The 25,034-nt window shown below is 35.6% G+C and overlaps 2 long non-coding RNA genes across 6 annotated transcripts in view; one reads left to right on the top strand and one right to left on the bottom strand.

Annotated features, from left to right (window-relative positions):
* Window positions 1-11,434, top strand: part of LOC101962708 (uncharacterized) — a 221,464-nt gene extending 210,030 nt beyond the window's left edge. Inside the window, exon 4 of the long non-coding RNA XR_013437169.1 lies at window positions 4,980-11,434. This is a non-coding gene — a long non-coding RNA (uncharacterized LOC101962708). The remainder of the gene's footprint in view (window positions 1-4,979) is intronic.
* An 11,768-nt stretch (window positions 11,435-23,202) lies between these two features.
* LOC106145140 (uncharacterized) overlaps window positions 23,203-25,034 on the bottom strand; it is a 159,383-nt gene continuing 157,551 nt past the window's right edge. For all 5 annotated transcript variants that reach the window (XR_013437150.1, XR_013437148.1, XR_013437146.1 and 2 more), the window contains one exon: window positions 23,203-23,598. This is a non-coding gene — a long non-coding RNA (uncharacterized LOC106145140). The remainder of the gene's footprint in view (window positions 23,599-25,034) is intronic.

Here is a 25,034-nt window from a genome sequence, read left to right as displayed (position 1 = left end):
AATGAGAATTTTCAAAGTTATTTTTGATCAATAAGAATTAAACAATCATGCATAGAAAAATGAAACTTCACTTCCATATATCTAAAAACATTTAATATGGCAAGACTCACTAGGTTAATATTAAAAAACCAGATAACATGTATCCAAAAATTCTTGTGGTATTTGGAACTACAGATGAAAGTATCCAATGGTCTTAAGCATGGTTCTGTAGTGCACCAAGTTATGCATTTCTGCAATACATGACAGACTTTACTAAAAAGTGTCAAGGGATGACAGTGATCATGTGTATATTTATTATGTCATCATACATTTATTGGGCACCAGGCCCTGATACTACTACTCTAGTGATAAGCAAAGAAGCAATTTTAAAGATATAAATATTTTTCTATATAAAACCATGCAAATATTTATCTGCTTATTGGAATTCTGAGTGAACTTTTCTGTCTACAACATCTGCCAGGAAATCTCACAAGAATATAAGTTTGCTTGTAGAATTTCTGACCCTTGTCCTTGGATGATATACTGTGATGTCAGTAATATTTGCAGCTACTGCATGAACAGTTTTCCTACAGAGATTTTAAAGTCAGACTCTGAGAGTAAAGAGAAGGTTTCTTTTCTTCTGGTCATAGAAGCAAATCAAAATGAAGTTGCCATAATGAATTCTCTTCTCTTAAAATAAACATGTTTGGAGAAGAGTTACCTCAGAGAGATGGCTTTCGGCATACACCTCCACTTCCAGGATGCATGATTAGAATCATTTCCAATTTTTCCCACTTGTGCGAGGAGAAGCCAAGAGATAATATTGAATGCCATTTTAAAAACTGAAGATTTGGATGTATTCTTTATATGATCTCATTTGTCCTCTCATATTTATATGTCTAGTCCTGACGTCACCCAACATTCAGATTCAAAGTCCAACAGTGTGCTTGAGAGTTCTACTGAAAATTTAATAGGTATGCCAAAAGTTAACATCTGGCTGGGTATGATGGTACATGCCTGTAACCCCAGCAACTCAGGAGGCTGAGGCAGGAAGATAGCAAATTCAAGATCAGTCTCATCAATTTATTAAGACCCTTAGCAACTCAGTGAGATTCTGTCTCAAAACAAAAAATAAAAAAATGGACTGAGGATGTAACTTGGTGGTAAAGCACCCCTGAGTTTAATCCCCAGTACCAATACAAAGAAAGAAGCAAAAACCTGCCTCTGTGGGGCAGCTTTCCATCACTATACCAAATGTCTGAGATGAGATACAAACTTATAAAAAGGAAATCTTTGTTTGGCTCACAGTTTTGGAGTTTTCAACCCAGGACTGATTGGCTCTGTTGCTTTGAGCATACGACAGCACACCATGGCAGAAGCACAGGACCGAGCAAAGCACCTCAGCTCATGACCAGGATGTAAGACAGAGAGAAAGAGAGGGGAGAGGGTTGCAGTGCCACTATCCCCTGCAAGGGCATGCCCCAATGACTGAAGAACTCTTAATAGGTTTCACCTTTTAAATGTTTTACTACCTCCCAATAATGACAAGCTAGGGACAAAGCCTTTACATGGGCCTTTGGAGGATGCTTAAGACCCAAGCTACAGTATTACCTCTTCCAACAACCTTTTTTTCCCACAGCCAACTCCCTCACTCAGCAGCCTGGGCAAAAGCACTAGGAATCTCCTTAATTTCATAATTCCTTTATCTTTAATTAGTTCTGAAGGTTAATATTAGTTCTGAAGGTTAATAACAAAAACCAGATAACATGTATCCAAAAATTCTTGTGGTATTTGGAACTACAGAATGAAAGTATCCAATGGTCTTAAGCATGGTTCTGTAGTGCATAAGAAACTTGTCTACTCTCACTTTGCCACTCCACAGTCTCATCTCTATTCAGCAAATGATTTTTAAAAACATATAGTTCAGAACATGCTTTTGCTAAATAAAGCCCTCTAATGGTTTCCTGTTGCTGTCTCTTTCCATAGCTCACAATGCTCTGTGTGACTTGGACTTCACCTTATCCCTGACCTCATTTCATTCAACTCTTCTGCTCACTCTGTGTTTCAAGCAGAGGGCACACCACTGACATGCCAAACTCACACCTCCATGTGGCCCTTCCATCTGCACTAATGTGCCGGATCTTCACATTTGTCTGACTGCTTGTTTTATTTTCTTTGGTCATTTTGGAGTCAACTCAAATGTCACCTCCTTAGATGTCTTCATGATCACCTGATCTGAATCTCCACCTAAACACTCCTATCCATTTCTCCATTGTGTTTTCTTCACAGCCCGATTCACAGTCTGTTTTGTCTTTGTTATTGTTGTTATTGTCCATGTCTAAAAAATAACCTCCAAAAGAATAGGCATTCAGTTTGCTACATTAACTACTGTATCCATAACAGCTAGAAGATTGGTGACCCATAATATATACTTACTAATACTTGTTGAATAAATAAATGAAGGAAGCCCCAGAAATTTGAATGAGTATATACAGAAATTTAGTAATTAATAACATTGTGCCCAAAGTAACATGATGCTGAGCCTTTGTGGAATAATCACCTACTAATGTTTCAAACTACAAAGGGCCTAATAAATCCAGACGGTGGTACGTTGGTGGTCAAAATATGTTGTACTAGCACTGGGAAGTGGGGCCTTGAAGTATTATAATACACAAAACCAAAAATTTTTAAGTTGTGGGTTGAGATGAACTCTTTAGAATAAAAAAGGGCTGAGAATATAGCTCAGCATAGAGCATCTACTTAACATGTACAAGGCCTCGAGTTTGATTCCCAGAACCAAAAAGAAAAGAACAAACAAACAAACAAATAACAACAACAATAACAAAAAAAAAAAACTATGTTTTGGGCTGGGGACATAATTCAGCACCAAGAACAAATAAATAAATAAATATTTATTTAAAGTTTTATATATATATATATGTAAAATACATACAATAAATAACATTAAGAATCTAGAGATGGGGCAAAAAAGGCTGACAAGAGAGCAAATATATAGAGTGAACTGTGTGAGTCATTCGAAGTTCTGAAGTGAATGAAAACCAGTGAAGTGGTCAATACACTAAGCAAAAAGAGAAGCCTTTAAGAGAATCTTTACCTGAATTGAATCCAGTTATGGTGAAGGTTGGGGAGAAAATAAGAGTTATTCTCCTGTAATAATAATTTTAAAGCACTGTAAGCATGAGCAAGAGTTCTTTTCCTAAAGGCTTTCCTTTCTTTGTACTGTGAGAAATAACTCTCATAGAAACTGAGATGATAATGCTAATTTGTGAAAAACAAATCCTTCAAAAGAATGTGTACAGTGTGACGACTTTGTGCAGGAAAGGTGAGATTGTGATAAGGTCCAAGACAGGACTTAAAACGGTGGAGGGCAACTTGTGCTTTAAAGACTTAATACCAACTTGGCATGGTAGTGCACGCCTATAATCCCAGCTACCCGGGAGCCTGAGGCAGGAGAATCATAAGTTTCAGGCCATCCTGGGCAACTTAGACTCTGTCCCAAAATAAAAACTAAAAAGAACTGGAGATGCAGTTCAGTGGTAAAGCACCCCTGAGGTTAAGCTCCAGAACCTAAAAAATTAAAAATTTTTAAAAATTGATACAAAATTTAGGGTTAAAGGCACATGCGATTGATTCTAATTATCCATGGAACATGGCAAATGTTAACCCTGGGTTGCTTCTCATCATCTAGCAGCCAGAATTCAGTGTGTGAATTTGAAATAGAAACTCATTTCATTCTCACACAATATAATTATGAGGTAAATTTTCTGGAAAAAACAATGCATGTAATAGATTTGAAAGTCAAGTGGAAGTGATTTTTAAATTATTTGCTATTTTGGGTTATTCAAAATAACCAAATGTTGATTTTATAGTTATATCATCACATAGTTGAAATGAATAAAAGAATAAATGAATTTATATAAAGTGAAACATTATATTGGGGTGGTAATTGGCTGCAAATAGAAAGGTTGGCTAGTTCAGTGTATAAGCTTTCATCTCTAGTATCTTTATGTTTTAAAATTTAGAAATGTTTGGAGATTGTGTATGTGTGTGTGTATGTGTGTGTGTGTGTGTGTGCATGCGCGTGCATGTATGCAGGTATATTTCAAAAAAACTTGAGCAGAAGGCACCCACTAGATTGCCAAGTCCATGTCTTCATTATTATCATGAGTTTAACTCTTTCCTTTACCACTAAATATATACTAATCAAAATTCCTATGTTAAGTATGCCTAAGCAACCTTAGCCCAGAGAGATCCTGAGTTTTGCTCAAGGTCATTCTTGGTTTAGGGCCTAACAGATGTGGCTCTTAACTCTTAGAGTAATGGTCCCCTAACACAAATATATCTCTGTCTCTATGAGATATTTCAAGCCAATTTAATTACAACTTTATGTAGATTTTTTTTGTCATTCACATAATTAATTTCAGTATATTTTTATTTTTACTATCACTCAAACTTTTTTCACTGTTTTCTAGAATCACATGTTAGAAATAAAGCAAGAAATTTGTGCTGTTTTTCCTAACATGGTATTTGCCATATTTGATAAAAACCGTAATAGTCATAGAATTACTCTTGACTTCTAGACCTATCTTTATCTCTGGATCACATAATTGTGGAATAACCTGTAAACTGAAAAAAATATATGATAAGTTCAGCATCTTGCTGGATGTGGTGGTGCACACCCATAATCCCAGTGCCTCTGGAGGCCAAGGCAGGAGGATCATGAGTTCAAAGTCAGCCTCAGCAAGTTAGTGAGGCTCTAAGCAACTCAGCGAGACCCTGTCTCTAAATTTAAAAAGGGGCAGGGGAGTGGGTACTGCAGATGTGGCTCAGTGGTTAAGCAACCTTGGGATACAACCTCAGTATAAAAAAAGAAAAGTTCAGTATCCTTAAGTTAAAGAGATATTTTAAATATGCTGTAAGAATTTGTTGCTTTTTAATGAATGTTTTGAACCAAGAAATTGTGTCTTCATTTCCTTTAGGAACTCTGGAATGGAGAAGTGACTGTTGACTCCTGATTTCCCTTTGGCAGATGACCAGATAGAATCAGCATTAACAACGTGCAGAAAATGCCAAATGCAGGGAAAATGACAAATGTGCCAGATGATTTAATATCGAGTAAAGATAAAGGTTAACAGAGATGATCTTGTCTTCTTCATTTGCAAAATAAGTTAAAAGTGCTTTTTGCCTTTGCAAAATACAAAGTATGAGGGATTGCACATGGCTATCTCTCAGGTACATTCCACTTGAAAACCAAGATAGTGGTTTTTAGGTATGTTCTATAAAAATATTATACACTACTGGTTACACAGCTATTTGACCAGCATATGTTTAATAGTAAAAGGGAATAGTCAAGCTCAGAATTTGTGGGAAAACCAGATAATGATAATAAATTTTTTCAAATAGGTTGAAGAATAATAATTTTACCTGAGAATGTGTCTGGTATAAGTTCATAATGAGGAGCCAGAGAAAAAAGTCATCCATTCTATGTGTACCTTTTGCCATTAATATCAGTCTTTCTTATTCTTAGCTTTTTACTGAGGGAGTCTGATGGCAGAGAATGGTGGATTAATATGAACCCAGCACCATACTCTCTGGCAGGAATGGACTGAGCAATGCTTCTGTGCTCAATTTTTCCCCTCTTCTGTCTAATCATGTTACCTTTAGGATATTTTTATAGTTTTAAAAATGATAAATACCCAATGCAGAGAAACATGAAGAAAAGATTTAAAAGTCAGCATGATTAAAATCAGATATAGTCATCACATCTCTGAAAATTTATTTACTCAGGCTGCACCTTACTCCTTTCATCCACATTTGAACAGAACATTATGGCATACTAATATGGCCATTCAAATATAACCCCTACTAAGATCTTGGATACTTTTTTCAAAAAGTTATACCAAGTATTCTGCTTCTACTTTTCTTGGCAGGACCAATTTTCTATTTCAGTAAGTACTCTTCTACAACATCCATTAAATGACTATATACTATTCCATTGTATGGATATAGTATAACTTACTTAAACCATTCCTGATAATTGGAGTTCTAAATTGTCTTATTGTGCTATTATTAATAATGCTGGTACATTAAGTTTTATTCTTTGGCATTTGTAGTTTATTTCAAACAAGGATATCAACTAATGAAAGAATGATTAAGAAAGAAGCATATATCCTATTTTTATGAATAAATACATGAATTAGAAGAAAGGGTTATAAAAGTTATGAAAAATGTCCTTTGTCAGCTTGCAACAACTTGGTACAATATTGAATTAATCATTACATTAGTTCTTCCACACTAAAAGAAACTGGTATATTTTTTGAGTCTGTGTTTTGATTCTAGCATGTAATCATAATGTTAGACAAATCAGAACGTTTCGTTTTGTGAAATCTCATTGATATCTGTAAAGTATATTACAGAATCTTCTTAGTAGCTCACTAAATACCAGAAGTATTGAAGTTGAGCTTTGAAATAACGTGAAATAGGCAGAAAGTTATATATCCATATGATCTACTAATAAAAAAGGGAACTATTAGAAACCATATTTTATACCTTTGTATCAAATCTCATATTTAAATATGATATTACAATACTTATTTTAAAAGTATGAGTTATCGGGAAGCATGTGGAAAATCTAACAGGAAAAGGAATAGAGATGGCTCAACTACAATACCTGTTAATGGAGCAAGATATGAGGATGTGATAGGCTTCTGTTCAAATATGGGTGGAGGGAGTAAGGGGCAGCCTGAATAAATAAATTTTCTAAGATATGATGCAAACACTGGTAAACTGATTTTAATCATGGAAAAACTTAATTTGCTAATTAGTTTCTTTCTAATGAGTTTATTGTATGTAAAACTATGTACTGTGCTATTTTTTTCTACCCCAGAAAAACAAGGCCTCTCAAATTAATATACACATCCAAACCAAGGAGATGTTTTGTTGCGATGTGTTAGGAAAGGAAATATTATTCCATTCCCTTGGAATTAATTTTGGACTCACAGCTGTACTAAATTCCATTTTGCTTTCTCCAAACTTAAAACAAATTCCATGAATATTAGGACTCAGAACACAAAGTCTTTTGAAAACGCGTATAAAGCAGCTGTTTACACATCTCTTTTCTGTTTCATTGCTAAGCTGCTCATGAGTATTTACAGATTCAGGAGTGCAGAGAATTCTCCAGAGCCACATCCAGCACACTGTGTGGCACAATATTAAAGAGGAGTATGTATTGTTCTCAAGATGAGATTCTTTAAGGCTGATGCATATTTTAATGATCTGATAATAAATACTAAAATGAAGCTCTATATTATCACCTCTTTCAACATTTTTTTTGGATTGTAGAGATCACACAAACATATTGTGCATTTTGAGATTAGCATGACCAGTGGATAATGATGCTGGCAACACTACTATGTGAAAGATATGAAAAAAATATTTCTGTTGCATTCACTTTCCATTTGGAAATACAACACTGCCATCAATTTTAAGATGCTCTATTCTTTGTTGCCAGAATACATTCCCACAAGTAGCCAATGCTTAAAACACTGAAGCACCACATCAATATATGTGTGTCCATGTGTGTATACATATATATTTCATTGTTTAAGTTCACACTGAGTTTGCAAAGGATTTTGAATGTATTTCCCATCAGTCTTCTTGTTTTCTAATTATATAAGCAGAACTGCAAATAATGCCCCAAAATATAAGCTATAAAGTCTGAAACTATTTCTACATCTTAATAATATCATCATTTAACACAAAATAAGTGTTCTTCATTCTCTAGTCCCTAAGAGTCACAGAACTATTACTTCTCAGAATATATCTGCGGAAAGCAAAAGAGGTAATTTTTAGAAGTATTCCAAAACTATAATGACATAATTGGAGGGACTTTATAAAAAATGATAAGGAACTTAATTTCTACAAAGTAAACCTCTTGGATTCTCATTAAACTGGAGTGCACATAGATTTAAAAATGAGTAAATGGGTCAATGATTATGATAGTTACGCAGTTTATTACTGCCAACCTGGAGTCAGATAGCCTGCCCATGAGATCTAAGTGGAGAAGAAGGGAAAAAGGGGATTATATATGTTGATTATTCATGTTTTGGTCTAACCTAGATGTCTCCACCTTTCATCTTGGTTTATCCTCACAGCTATAAGGCAGATATGTGTTCCGTTTAAAAACCGTGCAAATGGAGAATCAGTGGTTTGATGGAATTTGTTCCTAAGTGAATGACCATCTGATTTTCTGGAAAGATCCATCCTTTGTCCATTACAATCACATTCTTTGGCTCCATCTCTTGAACTTCTTACATATAAGTTTTCTCATATTTGGAAGAGGAATAAGAATATCATGCTATCTGTCTCCCAAGGATTTTAAGGAATCAAATATAATGAAAAAAAACTTTGAAATAGGTGTTTGGAAGTGTTTCATTGAATCAAATGAGTGATTCTGGCCATTCTTTGAAGTGTTGAGTGATCTATGAAAATCATTTAAAACTCTCTAGACCTCAGATTCCCCATATGTAAAATGGAGAAAAATAATAATAGTGGAGATAAGATTCTGAGGCCGAGTAAACATTTCTGAATTTTAAAGTGTTATGCAAATATGAAGATTAAAAGATTAGGAAATTGCCTAACAAATGTGCCTAGATAGCAATCATTGGATGACTAAAGAAAAGGTACAATTTTTCTCATTTCTCATTTTTTAATTCAGTAAAAGAGTTAACCTCAGTGGTAGGGATTCATGCTTTTCTATGGAGTTCAACCAAGTTGCTTTTGTCTTGATATAAAAAATTATAATCTATTAGCAGTTCTGTTTATAATTATATACACATTCATATATATATATATTTTTTTCTTCCCAAGATTGAAAACTGTGCTTACATCTGTTCTGTGGTTTCTCTGAGTGGTGTGTGGCACTCACGTCCTCAGCTCTCACCTCTGCTCTGCTGGTTTTGAAATTGTTGTATGGCTTTTGTTGTTGTTGCTCCCATAAAGAACCTAAACTGTTTCCTTCAAGGTGATCAAAAATTCCTTGCTGCTAAATTCAGCAGATTCCTTTAGGCTTTATTTTACTTGATCACCTTAGTGGCATTTGACAAATTGGAGCATTCCTCCTCATTGACGTGTTTTCTTAGCATGGAGTTTATAGCATTGCACTTTTCTGATTTTCCTTTGCATTTAAAGAATTTTCCTCTGGGTTCTTTAGCTGCAGTCACTGTTCCCTCGAGTTATATGCTGGGCATTTTTCCTACTCTACATTCACTGCCCAGGCAATCTCATGCACTCAGGCTTTTACTTATGATCTATATGTTGGTTATTCTCAAATCTCTTCTCCAGGCTAGGCCACTCTCCAGAGTTTCTACTTGAATATTTAGCTGTCTTCTTGAGAAAAATAGGTGGATGCTCACAGACAGTTTAAACAGAACATGTCCAAAATTGAGCCTATCATGTTTCCCCTCCCCAGCTACTCCTCCTGTTGTGTTCCTGGCTTAACAGATGGGCCATGTGAAAGTTAAATTTCAATGCAGGAAAAAGACACCAGTCTAAATGTCTTAAGCAGAGGAATATAATTTACCTCTGCATATTGTTCTGCCTGAGGTCCTTCCCCCTGCACCAGCCCCTGCCACCCTGCCATCTTTGTTCACTTAATTGCTACTTAATCTAAGTTTACAATTTAGATGTAAACCAGTCCTGGAAATTTTCTCTGATCCTCAAAGTCTGGATAAATTGTCCTTTGCATGTATTTTGTAAAATAATAAATAAATAAATAAATGAGCAAGAAAAAAATATATAAAAAAATCATCCATAGATACTTTTCTACCCCAAACGACATCCCTTGGTATTGTAATTATAAGTGTGTATGTGTCCTTTGCTATAAAATTCATCTCTGGCCAAGTCTGTTATGCTTGTCTTTGCATCGACAACCTCTAATACAATGGCTGGCATGAGTCATTTTATAACTGTGCTCTTTCTGAAGGAACTGCATCCCTCACCTTCTCAGTGGCACATGTGTTTTGCAGTTTCCCTGACTCACCTAGGTGTGATTTGCAACATCATGCCTCCCCAAGGTACAATGTATTCTTTTCTTCTTCAAGATCTCTGCTGTTCTTGGGGATTATTTGTTTGCAAGTAACAGAAACTCGTTCAACTATTTCTAGTGAAAATGGAGGCTTTATTATATACATACAAGCAGGTTTACTCAGATACAGCCATAGCATTAGCTAGAATCTTGAAATATTCCCATAATAATTGATAAGTAGCCACTGCCTGAGTTCCCACAATGGCCAACCCAGTCACTATAGCTACTCCCTTTGGACTCCTCCATACAAACTGGAACTAAATACCAGGGGGTTCCAAAGCACCTGCTCCAGCACCATGGATAGTGGTTATGGGGACCTAGAATATGAAAAATCTCCATCATTCAAGACTACACGTTTCCTGGTTTCCTCTTTTCTCACAATAATATTTATGCATTCTATTCTTTGTACACAGCCTTTTCTGCATATTTTAAGCATATAAGGACAGATGTAGCTACCCCAACTCCCTGTTCCTTCCTAGCACCAACAGAGATGTTTTAGCGTCTGTGATTGATGATTTAAATTCCTGGGAGAAAAAAAAAAAAGTCTGCCTTAGCATGGATGCCTAATTACCAGTGATCAGAGAGCTGAGTCACTGCAGAAATTATTGTATATGTCTAACGCCATACCTAGAATGAAAAGTTCCCAGAGAACGGGGCATGGGCTAAGAATACACAACACAAAGTTTCTTTACAGTTTCCTGACCTCTGCCCCAGCTCCTGCCACACAGGCTAAACCACTTTTTTGCACTCACATATGGACACCCACACGCACATATAAATACACACAGACACGCACACACATATTTTCAATGGACTGTAAGCAGCTTGAGGCAGAAGCTATGATTTATATTTTTATATTCCTAATGCTTAGGACAGCACCTAACACAAACAGATGCTCAGTAAAATTCATTAAATTCATAAATGAGAAGGAAAGAAGGGAAAAGAAACTAGAAACAATAATAATCTATTGTTTATTATTTTGTCATCTATCTTCCAAGAAGCAAGGAAACAGATTTTCCCCTAGATCCTCCAAAAGATGGCATCTTGTAGACCCATTTTGAACTTCTGACTTCCAGGGCTCTATGATAATAAATTTGTATGGTTTTAAGCCACTAAATGTGTGGTAATTTGTTACAGCAATAATGAGAAACATATTTAGATAATATGGAAGAATACATTCCCCTTTTTGGATATTTCATTATGTTTATTTTCTGGCTCTAAGAAATCCTGATTTAATCTTCCTCCCATGCTCTCCCTCCCTACCCCACTTTGAGTCACCCCCCTTATATCAGAGAAAACATTCGGCATTTGTTTTTTTGGGATTGGCTAACTTCTAGATAGAGAAGAAGGGTGGGAGGGAAAGGGAGGGGGAAGGTATTAGCAAGGATGGTGAACTGTAATGGTCATCATTATACAAAATATATGTATGAAGATTTGAAGTTGGTGTCAACATACCTTATATACAAACAGAGATATGAAAGATTGTGGTATATATGTGTATTAAGAATTGTAATGCAAAAAAAAAGAGTATATGTATAATGGCATAATTTGGTGTGAACATACTTTATATACAGAGATACAAAAACTTGTGCTGTAAATGGGTAATAATGAGTGTAATGCATTCCACTATTGTCATGTATGTAAAAAAAAGAAAAAAGAAATAGTGATAGAAAAAGCTATAAAAAGAAAGCTGTTTACACCCGTATAACAGAGAACTTTCCAAAGATGTTCTTAGTAGACACCTGTTTGGGTTGGCCAGCACTAATTCTGCTACCTATATCACGGAAATGACACCTACCCTCTCTTGCTGTATATAATTGGCATGAGATTTATGTCAATAGCCATATTAACTATTCCAGGAAGGGCATCTGACCCACTCATAAAGAATGGAAATCAGACTAGGAAGTTTTCCAGAATTTATTAGGAAATACGTTCCAACAATAGGAAGTAGATTGGACTTGCTAGGACCACACGACTTGTAAAAAGAGACAACAAGGAAGCAGAATGTAAAAGTAAAAAGTACCAGCTATTATTAGTCTTCTGTTGCCTCTATAGCAAATCATCACAAACTTTAACAGAATCAAATTTAAAACAAACCAAATTTAAAACTGGATGTGGTGGCACACACTTGTAAACCCAGCAACTCTGTAGGTGGAGACAAGAGGATTGCTGAGGCCAGCCTCAGCAACTTAGCAAGACCCTGTCTCAAAATAAAATAAATAAATAAAAAGGACCAGGGAAATAGCTCAGTGGTGGAGTGGCCCTGGATTGAATCCCCAGTACCAAAACCAAACAAACATAAATGTATTGTCTTAGAGATCTGGAGGTCAGAGTATGATAGAGGTCACTGAACTAAAATCAAGGCATCAATGAGGCTTTGTTTCCATCTGGAAGCTCCAGGAGGGAGTCATTTTTGACTCATTCGGGTTGTGGCTAAAGAACTGAGGTTCCCCCTTACTTTCTGGCTGTTCAGCTGAGGGTTGTGCTTCTAGGAACTAACACAGTCCTTTACTCATGGACACTTTTCTCCATCTTCAAAGCCAAGAACAGCACATTGAATTCTTCTCATGACATCTCTCTGGTCCTCATACCTTTCTCTTCTACTTCTAAGTATTTGTATGATTAGATTGGGTACAGGATAATTTCTCATCTCAAACTTTAATCACAACCATGAAGTCCTTTTTGCTATGTAAGATAACATCTCACCGTTTCTAGTGACTGGGGTATGGACATCTTTGGGGGACAGTTATTCTGCCTATGACAGATTGAATGTTATCATTCAAACAACTGAATTGGCCATGTTGAAGTTTAGCCTAACCCTTGGACTTTTCAGTGATGTGAAAGAATGAACTCTATTTTTTATTGCATTGCTTTGAAGCAGATATTGTGTCACTGATAGTGTTAAAGAATCCTGACTGTTACATAATTCGACTAAAAATCTCTGGATTTTTTAAAAAAATGTGTGTATTTATATCCCACAAAGTGCAACTCCAAAATCATACTCTTTAGATAGTGTTGTTTTTTTCAATTCTTTAATTTTATAGAGGAAACCAATAGCCAAAGAAGAAAACTAATGGGTCACAAAGCTAATTCATCTTCATGATACCACTATGGTGTTTATCAACACATGAAAAGCTTTTTTTGTCATTATAAATATCTAGCTTCTTCCTCAATGGTCAACATCAGCCATTGTGGAAGAAGCTAGATAATCTAGGCTTCTCTTATGAAGACATGTCCTGTCCCATCTGTGCCTCAATGCTCACCATCTGGGTTTTATTTCATATTGCAACTACTGATTTTCTGTCTACCTAGAAAAAATCAACTGACTCCTGGTCTGTATTTGGAAGAGTCATTTATTTACTTTCTCTCTCTTTTCTTAACAAATTTGCTTAGTTGGCAATAAGAAAATTATAAAGCAATCTTAAATGAGACAAATTATCTCATATTTAACAAATCTTCATTAAATCTCTACAAGGTACTTTGTCTTTTATTTTAAAAAAATGTTAGAAGTCTTTAATGGCAATATTGTCATCTTCCTGTAGACAAGTGTCTGTTACTGTTTAGTTCCTGACAACCTGGGCCAAGGTGACCTTGTTCAGTTACTAGTGGGTAAATGCATCTTTTTTTTCCCCCTGGCAAGGATGTAAGAACGCACACTGGAGAAGGATTTCTAATTTCTGGACTGAGAACAGCTTAGTCTCATGTAGTCACTCACAACTAGCTCAAGAGGTGTCTGTGACATTTGACTCTGTTCCTAGCTATCAGCGATGGATTAAAGCAATGAAGTAACATTAGTATTAAATAACTTCAGAAATTTTCACTGTGTTAAATTCTATAGAAAAGAATATACTTGCAAATTTTATTTTATAAAATTTGTCGATTGTTTTTGTAAAAGATAGAAGTAAATATGTGTTATTTGGTGTTTTTTCTATCTTCCTACCCTCTTCTTTGCTTCTCACACTGCCAACCTAAAAGTGTCGTGAAGCTGGGCTCCCTCCCCACCTGGCAAGTTCAGCTTCTCAAAGTCTCCTTTTTGTCCTTTGCAATGTCTGTTGAGGGCTGACTTTGGGCGTTGTCTGTATGGACCAGATGGTCCCACAGTGAAGGGAAAAGGAAGGGTTGCTCCCTTCAGATCCACCCCGAAAATTGCTGTGGTTTCTACTTTGGGGCCAGAACTCACTGTCAGAGTACATTTGCTTCTATCTTTGTCTACCCAGAGCAGTTGTCTCATTACAAAGCACCAGGTATTTTCCTTGAAATGAAGATGAGTTGCATACATTATTGCTGACATCTTGGAGCTTTGCTTTTTTCCCCAGCACTGTTAAATTAAAAAAAAAAAAAGCTATATGGGGTTTTATTTCCACCTGTTATCAGGTTGTTTTTAATTTAGTTGTAAATAAACACAATACCTTTATTTTATTTATTTTCATTCAGTGCTGAAGATCGAAACCAGTGCCTCACACATGCCAGGCAAGTGCTCTACGACTGGGCCACAACCCTAGCCCGTGTTTTCAATTTTTGTAGAGGTAAAATTTTGTGTGTGTTTGCATTGCCGCAGCCAGGCTGGCTGGGCAAATTAACCAACCGGGGGGTGACGAGGAACTTGTGTAGATTGATACAGCAGGAGTGGGAGCCGTTTATTGTAGGACAAGAGGGGTATATTTACATTACACACAGCTTATCTTAATTAATATAAACTAGATACAGCAGTCAACCAATAAGGAATGTCCACACTAAATGGCTCGCTGGCACCACCTCACAAACCACTCCCTCTGGCAAAATGCCAGGCACCATCCCGACTTGTTTACAGACCCTAACATTGCATGTGTTATCTCTGTCAATATATCTTCCTACTTGTCTACTTTTTAATCATCTATGCTCATCTTAAAAAAAGATGAGCTCTAGAGTACAATTGCCTAAGTTTAAATTCTTGTTCTACCCTCTACTAGCGACATGATTATCAAGTTTTTTTTTTTAACTTCTATGCTCCTCAGTTATCTCAACTGTATAATGGAAATAACATAATGCTTTACACACAGTGCTGTTATAAGGATTAAATGGGAGAGTGCACATAGGATACTTAGACCAGCATCTGATATGTAGTAAGCACTCAAAAAGCTCTGGCTATTATTATTGTTACTGAAGTAAGTTATGTGTTTGTGTGAACCAAGGAAAAAAATAAACGCAAGCAGGTGCAAAGAGAACAGTAATAGGAAAAAAAAAGTGGATAATCTAGGTCACCAGAACAAAACAAAAAGAGAAAAGCTTTGGAGCCTCATTTTTTCCCAGTCAAACTGCAGGAAGCCATAGCACATTTTTCCACTAAGCCCCATGTTTGGGATTTCTCATGCAAGTGGACTGTGTTCTGTAATTTGAGAATACTAAACTGAATAATTCTCTGGTTAAGAAGGTTCTGAGGAATACTTTGGTGACCCCACTACTATTTTAACATCGTTTCTATGGAAAAATATATTTAAAAATATTGAAGTGAAAAAAGAATTATTAAATGAGATCCGTCAGTAAGTTGGATGGACAAGAGAGTATACTTCTTGTTGAGGAGAAGAAAAGAATGTAAGTGCCACATAGATGACCATGTTCTTGTTTCTGCAAAGTTTTCCAAAAAGAAGAAAGACAGATGACTTCTAGAAAGTTTTTTTAAGAAGCTGGAGTTGTAGCTCAGTGGAAGAGAGCTTGCCTGGCATGTGTGAGGCACTGGGTTCAATTCTCAGCACCGCATAAATTAAATAAAATAAAGGTCCATCAACAACTAAAAAAATTTTTTAAAACTTCATTTATTTTCAAACATTAGTAGTAGAAATAACATCTTCAATAACAATTTATAAATGAAATATTTTGTTATATAGTCATTCTCCCTCAACCAAGGTTTTGCTTTCCACAATTTTGGTTAGCTGTAGTCTAAAAATATTAAATATTTAAAAATATTAAATGAGAAGTTCCAGAAATAAACAATTTTTTAGTTTTAAATTGCAAGTTGTTCTGACTAAGTAGGGTGATGATATTTCTTGTGGTCCTTCATAGGATATGAATCATTCCTTTGTACAGTGGTTCCATGCTATATATGCTACCCATCTGTTAGCTATTTGGTAGCCACTTGGCTTATTAGATAAACTGTTATGGTATGGTAATGCCTTCATTCAAGTAACTATTATTTTATTTAATAATGGCCTTAACTTTTAAGAATAGTCATGCTGACAACTTAAATAGGCCAAGGGTAAAAAATAAAATTCTTTTTTTAAGTGAAAAGTTAAAAGTTTTCAAGTTAATAAGAAAAATAATTATATGCTGAAGTTTTTATACAAAGGACTTGAGCATCCACTGATTTTTGTATCCCAGGTGAAGTCCTGGAGCCAATATCCCATGGATAATAAAGGGTGACAGTTCATTAAAATATATAATAATTTTTAAACATGTCTTTTCTGTTTTGGTTTATAATTGTCTTTCTCTATATTTTAGATTATTTTTTCTTTTTTTGCATCTATGCACTTCAATATAACATACATAGATGGAATATAATTTCTCATTTTTCTGAGTAGATTATTTTCTTAATTTTGCCTTTTCATTTTTTTACTGTTGAATTTTACATTAAGGTTATAGTTTTCACATTCAAAAGTTATTTATTTCATTTATGCTTCTTTTCTGCAATATTCTGTTTTTGGTTTTTTGGTAATAATGTTTTTCTTATGCATTTGAAGATATAACTATAAATTATTTTGAATTTTTTTCTCTGAACTTTGAATTCTTCTCTTTCTTTCCATCCAGATCTTTTGCCCTGACTTAAATGTATCAAGTGATCCTTAGATGCTCTTTCATTTTTAAGAGCAGGACATCATAAAGTTGAGAGATCTGCATGTGTGGTCAAAGCTTATTGATGCTTAAACTACACTGTAGAAGGATTGGCTGGCGAGGCAGCATTTTCCCAGGGAAACCCCAAATTTTAAAGTTTACATAGATCTTTTCTTGGGAGCCATTCAGCCAATCCAGAGAAATATCTTGAAGTCTCTTGCATAGAAAGATCTGTTTCTGACTGCTAGCATTTTGAGAGCAGAGGCAGATAAGGGGACAGAGGTTTTACAGGTCATCATGAAACTTGCATTCATTTCAATCCTGTCTTAACCTCGGCCTCTTTTATGCCTGGAGACTCTGAAACTGAGCCAGTGTTGTTCCAGTTTCTTTTGAGAACAACCTCCCTTCCTCTGCTGGAGAGAGTGTGAAGGTGGTTTGTGTGTGTGTGTGTGTGTGTGTGTGTGTGTGTGTGTGAGAGAGAGAGAGAGAGAGAGAGAGAGAGAGAGAGAGAGAGAGAGAGAACGCTTGAGTGCAAGAGGAAGGTGATCAGGTAGTCCCATCCATCCTGTCTGTATTCAGACTCCTCTGCTGCTCTAGTTCTCGGGGCTGTGCTTCATCCTCCCTTGAGTTCAATCTGTCGGGACAAACTGGCATATCACCCAGCTACCACTCTCTGCTTTGTCTACACTGCCCTATCTGCTCTGTCTTCCAGATAGTTCTATCACTGTTTCCATCCTCGTTTTCTTTTCTTAGGCAAATATCTTGATTATTCTTTGCCTCCCACTTTGGCAGAGTTAGTGAAAGGAGAAGAGATAAACACTTAATTAATTCACCATTTCTAACTAAAAGCCCTTTAGGTTTTTTTTTTTTTTCCCCTCTACAAGCATCAAGGCAATCAGAACTTTTCACAAGAGCCCTTGATCCTTTAATTCTTTTTCTCCTACATTTTGCAAAGTAGAAAAACAAATTTACTGTTTTGACCTAGTAATATGGATGAAAAATCTAAATAAATAATTACTCACTATAAAATGTTTTCCTCTTCAGCTTTTTAATAGACTTATGTATAACCTCTGAAGTATTATTGAATGATTAGGTGTTTTGAGAGAAGTTTAAAATATTACCTCATTTATTTGAAACACTACTAAGCCTCTTAATAAATTTTATACTATTTTAAACTATTTAAACTATTTGGGCCATCAAAAGGTAAAAATAGAAACAAATTTTGTAAGTAACTTGATTTCTTTCTTTTTAATGCTTCTTAATATTTTATAATCTTCCTGGGGCCACTTAAAGCAATTAAGTCTTCAAGATTCCAAATTTCAGCATTTCTTAATATATTTCTCACATTTGTATGTAATAATTGCTCTAAGTTATTGTCTTTGTCATCTTAATTTCTACCTATGTTTAAACATTGTATGTACATAAACACTGATTGCTGTATTACTTGTTTGATTATAAAAATATTTTCAATAAAATATTCCAAAAGTGTTGTTAGGTTTAAGTTCTTTTCTGATCCCAGTGTCCAGGCTGACTTGCTTTGAGAGTTATCTAGCTATAATTTTAAACTTCCCAGGAGAACCCATCTCACAGTTTTCAGCAATCTATAGTTATTAATATCATTGCACAATATTTTTAGAACCCATTCTAGAATAGAAACAAGTTTTCAGCTTGGGGAAATCACAGTGTAAAGTGTGATGAGACAAGTAAACATAAAACATGATGCTGAATGCTATCGTGAGGAAGGTGTTTTCTGAGGTAGGAAGCCACGGAAAGGCATCCAGTTGACAGTGTGAGAAGCAATATGCCAAGCTGGTTGCCAACCGTCTTTCAGATGAAACTGCCACTTGAGTTCCTCAAGATGAAAAGCTGTATGTTTCCCACATCAATTGTCAATCTTTTAAACCCATGGTTTGACCCAAAAAAAGCAAATTGAAACAGATTGGAAATTAAAAAGGCATGACTTTAATTGGTGTGCTTTACTTGGTAGGACCAACTAAGTTATCCTATTTTTACCTCTAAAAGTAATGCCAGTAGAATTAGATGGTTTTTATAGTGTTATCACATCAGTACCACAGTGATTAGCTTTAAACAAGTCAAGTAAAATGGAAACTTAGCTAAAGTGAAATGAGGCCATTTTGAAATGAATAATGCCTTCCCATTTCAGATAAGCCTACGGTGCTGTGGTATGGCCAGATGACATTATTAGCACACATATAGTTCACCTGCTGTTGTAGGGTCTAAGTTGAGTTAACTCCCAAAGTTCCCAGGCTATCAGTCCACACAGATTAGATTTAGATTTATCCACACAGATTCAAATTTCAAGATGCATAAGACAGTATGTCTTATATGATAAATGGATGATTATGAGAATAGAAAAAGAAGAGGTTCAATTTGATTAGTAACTATTCCGCCCTTAGGATTTAATTTTTATCACAAAATTCAGGTATTGTATAATCCTTCACCTAAAATTTTGCTCCCAAAGATGAAAAAGAATCAGACGAGTAGGTAAAAGAGAACAAACATAAGAGTGATAAAAATAAAAATAAAATAAATGTGAAAGGTGGTATCTCATCCACATGTTAATAAAGCTACAAGTTCAGAACTTTAGGAGCAACATAACTAAACGGTGAGTTTCCATTCCAAATGTTCCAGAACATACAGAAGTTGTTACAATGAAGTACTGAACTGGGATTTGGATTTAAAGAGTTCTCTAGCTTTTTCTCAGCGCAGGATTAGGTAACTACCCTCTTGGGGATCCTCTCCCTGTCACCATTCACAGGGAAACACACAAAGGAATACTTGCACACAGAGCAGAGCTTCCAGTGTCCCATAAATAAGGTGGCAAATTTCCCAAGAATAGTATTCAGGGTTGGAGGGAACCAAGGATGGAGACTGGCCTTAAAAAGAAAATCCACAATGAATTTTCTGAATCTAGCCTCAGCTACCAGCACAGAGAGAAGAGAAACAAAGACTTTGTTATACAGAAGACATTTAAAACAAACACATGTACAACATTGATAAGCATTTTGCTCAAAGAGAAAAAAGAGTGGAAGGGACTGAAAGTCTCCATACAAACCAATCTTTTTGATGAAAACATATTTCCTTTTTTCTTCTAGTCTCCTCTATAAGACAGCGCACAAAGTGCTCATTTCTATTTTCTTTGTTTTCATTCCAAAGCTAGAAGATCAAAGAGTTAATAAAACCTCCTCGCTATAGAAGGTCATTACAAAACTAAATGCAGCAATTCAAAGTGGTAAATAGAATGAATGCCAAGGAGATGTTTAACGAAGTAACATTCTAGATGTATTCTTTGAAGAACATTTGCAGACTCGTTTGATTGCTTTAGAGTGCACAGGGAACCATGCGTCTGCGTGGAGCTAACACTGACTGATGGTTGTGTTCCGCCGAACCACTGCCAGACCGCGTGGATTCACAAGTATATTTGATATAGAATTACCTAATATGGCTAGAAATATTCATGAGTATTTTGCATAGCAAAATGGTATTAAAAACTCCCATGTCCCTTTTCCCTTGCATCTAATTAAATGCCCAAATATGAGACGAGAGTCTATTCATTTGAAAAAATAATTTGAAGCACTATTTTCCCAAGAACTAAAAATTTGAATGGCAAGATAGGGACTAGCTTAATGCTCACCATTAGCTAGTGAGATACTTCTTTTTCTTTTTTCTGCAATGCTAACATGTTTAGAATGGGAACAAGTAGAGAACGCAGAGTGATGGCCTTGGAAATTTTCAATATTACCATATTGGTTTATTTGAAAGACAGGCTTTTATACTGGTCTTGAATTTCAGTGTGACATGTCAGAGTTTACGATTCACTATATGCTATAGTCTGAATGTTCCTGGTTCATGGTTTCACCCAATTCATATGTTGATAGCTAATCTGTGATATAATAGTGTTGAGAGGTAGTTCCTCTCAGACATGAATCTACTGGCATCTTAATCTTGGACTTTCCAGCTTTCAGAGCTTTATTTTTGTTTATAAATTACCCAGTCAGAAGTATTTTGTGAAGTGCCAAGATCATTGTAATGTCATGTGTAGCTGATAAAAAAATTTTTTTTTTTAAAAAGAAGTATTTTGTTATAGCAGCCCAAATGGACTAAGACACTGTTTCCTGGAATCTCAGCAATAGAACCTGTTAGGCAGGTTTCTTCCTTGCAAAGGAGCAGTAGTACAACCTAGAACATAAGAAGTGACTATCATGATGGTAGACATTGTGACTCTGGCAACATGGAATCCAGATAACAGAGGTTACTTAGGGTCTCCAATTCAGGCACATTAGAGTTATTTTGTTTCCCACTGTTTGAAAACGTTGTGGATACAAGTTGTTTTCATGTTGAAGTAAAAAGAGTTCTTTCCTGAGGTTGTTTGAGGGTAAATCAGAAAATTGGCATAGCTAGGTGATCTGACAATGATTTTCAGAAAAGTATAATGAAATAACAGCATAGACATGTTAAAATAACTGAGATTGAGTTTAAGCAATTAAACATTTTAATTATTCGGGGCAAATAATTGACCTATTTCAACTATAAAGTGAGTCTGTTGTGAAGCACCATTGAAAGTTGTGCTCATGACAATAAAGAGTCTTTTTGCTTCCTGCACCAGTGGTGCATGTCACCTTCCTGCAAGGCAACCAGTCTGCAGATCTGGCCAGAGGGAAAATTACTGGGTTACAAAATGAAATGCAGGCGTAAGTCAGTCCAACTCTCTGAACCCTAGGAAAGGAAACTTCCCTCCCACTCATGAAAGAGGGCAATTGTGCTCAGTACCACTTATCCAGTGCCAACAATCTAGCAAGCTCTTTATTCAGTGCTATACCACTGCTACAGCAAGGTGACCCCGAGTTTGGGGCCGAGGTCAGGGAAAGGTCACTGCTTGAAAAATGAAACTAGTCAAAAGGAAAGAATCCTAGGAATGAGTGAGGTTACTCACCCACAAAAGTTACCTAATCTAAAAGATAGTAGAGAAAAAGCATTTTTTACATGGAATCCAAAGTTCTAAACCTTTTAAATTATCCTCCTGGTGCTAGCAAAATGGTGGTGGGATGTTCTGATATGTGGCTGCAGGGATCAGCATTTGGTCCCTGAAGTTCCTAAAGACTTCCTCTTGTTCCGTTATCTCTGCCTTCAAGAGTTTACCTTCCCTCCTTCCCTCTTTCTCTTCTTTCCACAGCCACTTTAACCTCAAGCCAAGGAGCAGACAAGCTGTATGAAGACATCACTATCCTGTTATCTGTGAGCTGCTCTAAACTGGCTGGTCCGCATTCCTCCTTCTCAGCATCTTCCAGGTGCCTCTCTATGAAGGCAGGTTGTCAAATTCGTGCCTGTTCGACGATGGTAGATGGCCGTGAGTGCCTGTTTTAAATAAGCCCTTTTAAGGTTAAAGGAATCCGAGTGCTTGGAATATTGACTTGCCCTTTCATAACTTTTCTTTTCTTATGAGACATATATGTATATGGGTGTTATGAGGCGTAGGAACCTCTTAAGGAGAAAGTCAACAGGGCAAAAGAATATGGACTCAGTTTCTTATTTTTGTGTTCTCTAATAAATAAATAAATGGCAAATCCTTCTCTGAACAGCAAAGTGAAAGCATTTCATAAATAAATCCATAAAATAAAACCATATCACTTTAAAGATGTGAAAAGATGAGGTGTACTCTGAAGAGAAATTTCATTTTAAATAGGTAGCCAAAAGCTGATATGGGCAACTAAAAGTTTTACTATTCATCTGATTCTTTTTGCTAAGAAAAATAAAAATCATGTTCAAAAGCATTCAGTTAATTCTCATCAGTGGACAGAGAAATGAAGAAGGAGTTCAACTTTTTGTTTTTGTCATCGAGAATTTAAGTGAGAAAGTCAATTCAATTTGATACAAAACCAGTTTACAAAATAATTTTGAGAAATAATTTTTTTAAGAGTCAGTTTCCAAAGAGCAATTTCATTGGGTCATACAATAAAAGTCTTTTAATATGAACTACTTACTTTTATTAGTGCATTACAATTTATTTGCCTTGAAAAAAGTACACTAAAAATAGAATTAGAATGTCTTTGGTTTCTATAGTTCATGGTATTAAGTTAAAATAGTATTATGTATGTTATAAGAAAGTAATGTAAATGCTGCCTAAAAGAACATTTTTGAGTCAGTTTCACATTAAACATCGAATAGAAAAGTTGACTGAAAATAAAGCAAGTCACTACATCACTCAGCTACAAGCAAACGCTTCTTTGTAAATAAGAATGAACTGACAATGCTTGAAAGTGTAGTTCATCAAAATCACAACAAGAAACCAAATATTATGAATGTGTAAAATTCCATGTTTATTTAATATTCATTACATAGCTGGTTCATTGAAACCAGACTTTGTAAAGACAAATAACATTTCCGATGAACATAAACAATTTCATACAGTTGAAATTCATCCTGTATTTTCACATGAATAAAGATGTCATTATGCAAGAGTTTCAACAATAAAGACCTTGCCTTGAATTGGCAAGGCATCTTTCAATGCTTCAGTTCAGGCCTCTATCCAACTCTGGAGGAGAGATTAACAGCGCTGCATCAAGCTCAGGGATCAGCATGTCCACACACAGCTGCTGCGAACCTTCCCCCAGTTTCTGCATTGGCCTCCAGTGTGGTCAGCGTTGTGGATACCTTCTCAGAGACACATCCAGAGCTCAAGATGGGTATTCCTAAGGAAACATTATTTTTGAAAAGTTAAAGGCAATATACAGATAATATCAAAAAGCTTGTTCTCATCAAGGAAAATATGAGTGTTCTGCTTAACAATAAATCAATGATTACTGTTTATTTTTACAGATGCTTGAATTTATTTAAGTGTGCTATGTGCCAGACATTGTGTTAAACACTTTGCATTCACTAGCTCATTACATGAACAAACATATAAAGTAAGTACTATAATCATATCAGCTCCTGTGGCCAAGAAACCCAAGGTGACAGAAGCAGAGGGTCCTTTGTGTCATCAAACATGGTCCAGGTAATACTAAGAGCCAATGTTGGGGAGGAGAGAATAGTTTTCCCAAAGCAGTTCACAGCCCTTTTCTGCCTTGCTTTTCTCTTCTATGGTCCCTGGAAAAAGAAGATCTCTTTCTGTCTCTCTAATGATATTTTTTCTTCCAAATTTTATATTCCAAACTATAAGACAAATTTTTCCTTGCTCCTAGGAGTGGCCACAGGGAGTACAAGTTGCTGGCTCTGGTTTCTAGGGACAATTTTTAGAAGAGTCTTACAGTCACTTCACCTCTTCTCTTTATCTATCCTATATTTTCCATCCTCAGATTTTTTGATTCATGAAAACAATTTTCTTCTCCTAGGCCATGTTAATTTGGTTTTCTGCTATTTGAAATAACTATCCAAAACTGCTTTTTAAAGCTTTGTAACTAACTAGGTGGTATAAGCCATGATCACTGATATTCCTTATGTAAAAGGATAAATGAATTGTATATCTTAATTCTGGTATATTCTGTATCACATTTTACAATTAAGGTAATGTCAAAAGAGTATTCCTGAATTTGACACTAACCACTAAATATCTAAAATAGCTATAATATCTTCTCCCTGCTAAAAGCATGCAGGTAAAATGGCAAGATAAGCCCTCTGGACTATGTGTACTAAAAAGGTTGCTGTAGCTCTTGCCCTCATCAGAGGATTCCACAATCTAGAATTGAACTGCTTGGAAGCCCAGTGGAGGTAAGAAGGAAGAAATACAGAGAAAAAATCAGAAATTTCTGGAGATGAGATACTCAAAATACCTTTTCAGATTTTTTTTTAGTTAAATTGTACAAAGCCTACCTTCTGCCCTTCCCTTGTTGATAACTGAAATCCCATCTCTAGCACTTATAGGATATGTGATCTCAGATGAGGTCACGTCAGCTTTCTGAGATTACCCTTATTTTTTCAGCCTTAAAGTTAAATTTTACAATCCATATCATAGTACTATTTTTAGTATTAACTCAAACAATGAATGAATGAATGAGAATCATCTAGTACTGGGTTTGACACATAATACACAATTAACAGATTTTAATTTCTTCCCCACTTCTCCTTTCCCCATTACCATTCCCTTTGACAGAAGAATGATGTCAAAGACTTCTGTCTAAAAGACACA

This window comes from Ictidomys tridecemlineatus, chromosome 1 (assembly GCF_052094955.1).
Source record: "Ictidomys tridecemlineatus isolate mIctTri1 chromosome 1, mIctTri1.hap1, whole genome shotgun sequence".
NCBI classification, from domain to species: domain Eukaryota; kingdom Metazoa; phylum Chordata; class Mammalia; order Rodentia; family Sciuridae; genus Ictidomys; species Ictidomys tridecemlineatus.
Note: the sequence above shows the minus strand (reverse complement) of the source record. Positions and strands in the feature narration are given on the sequence as shown.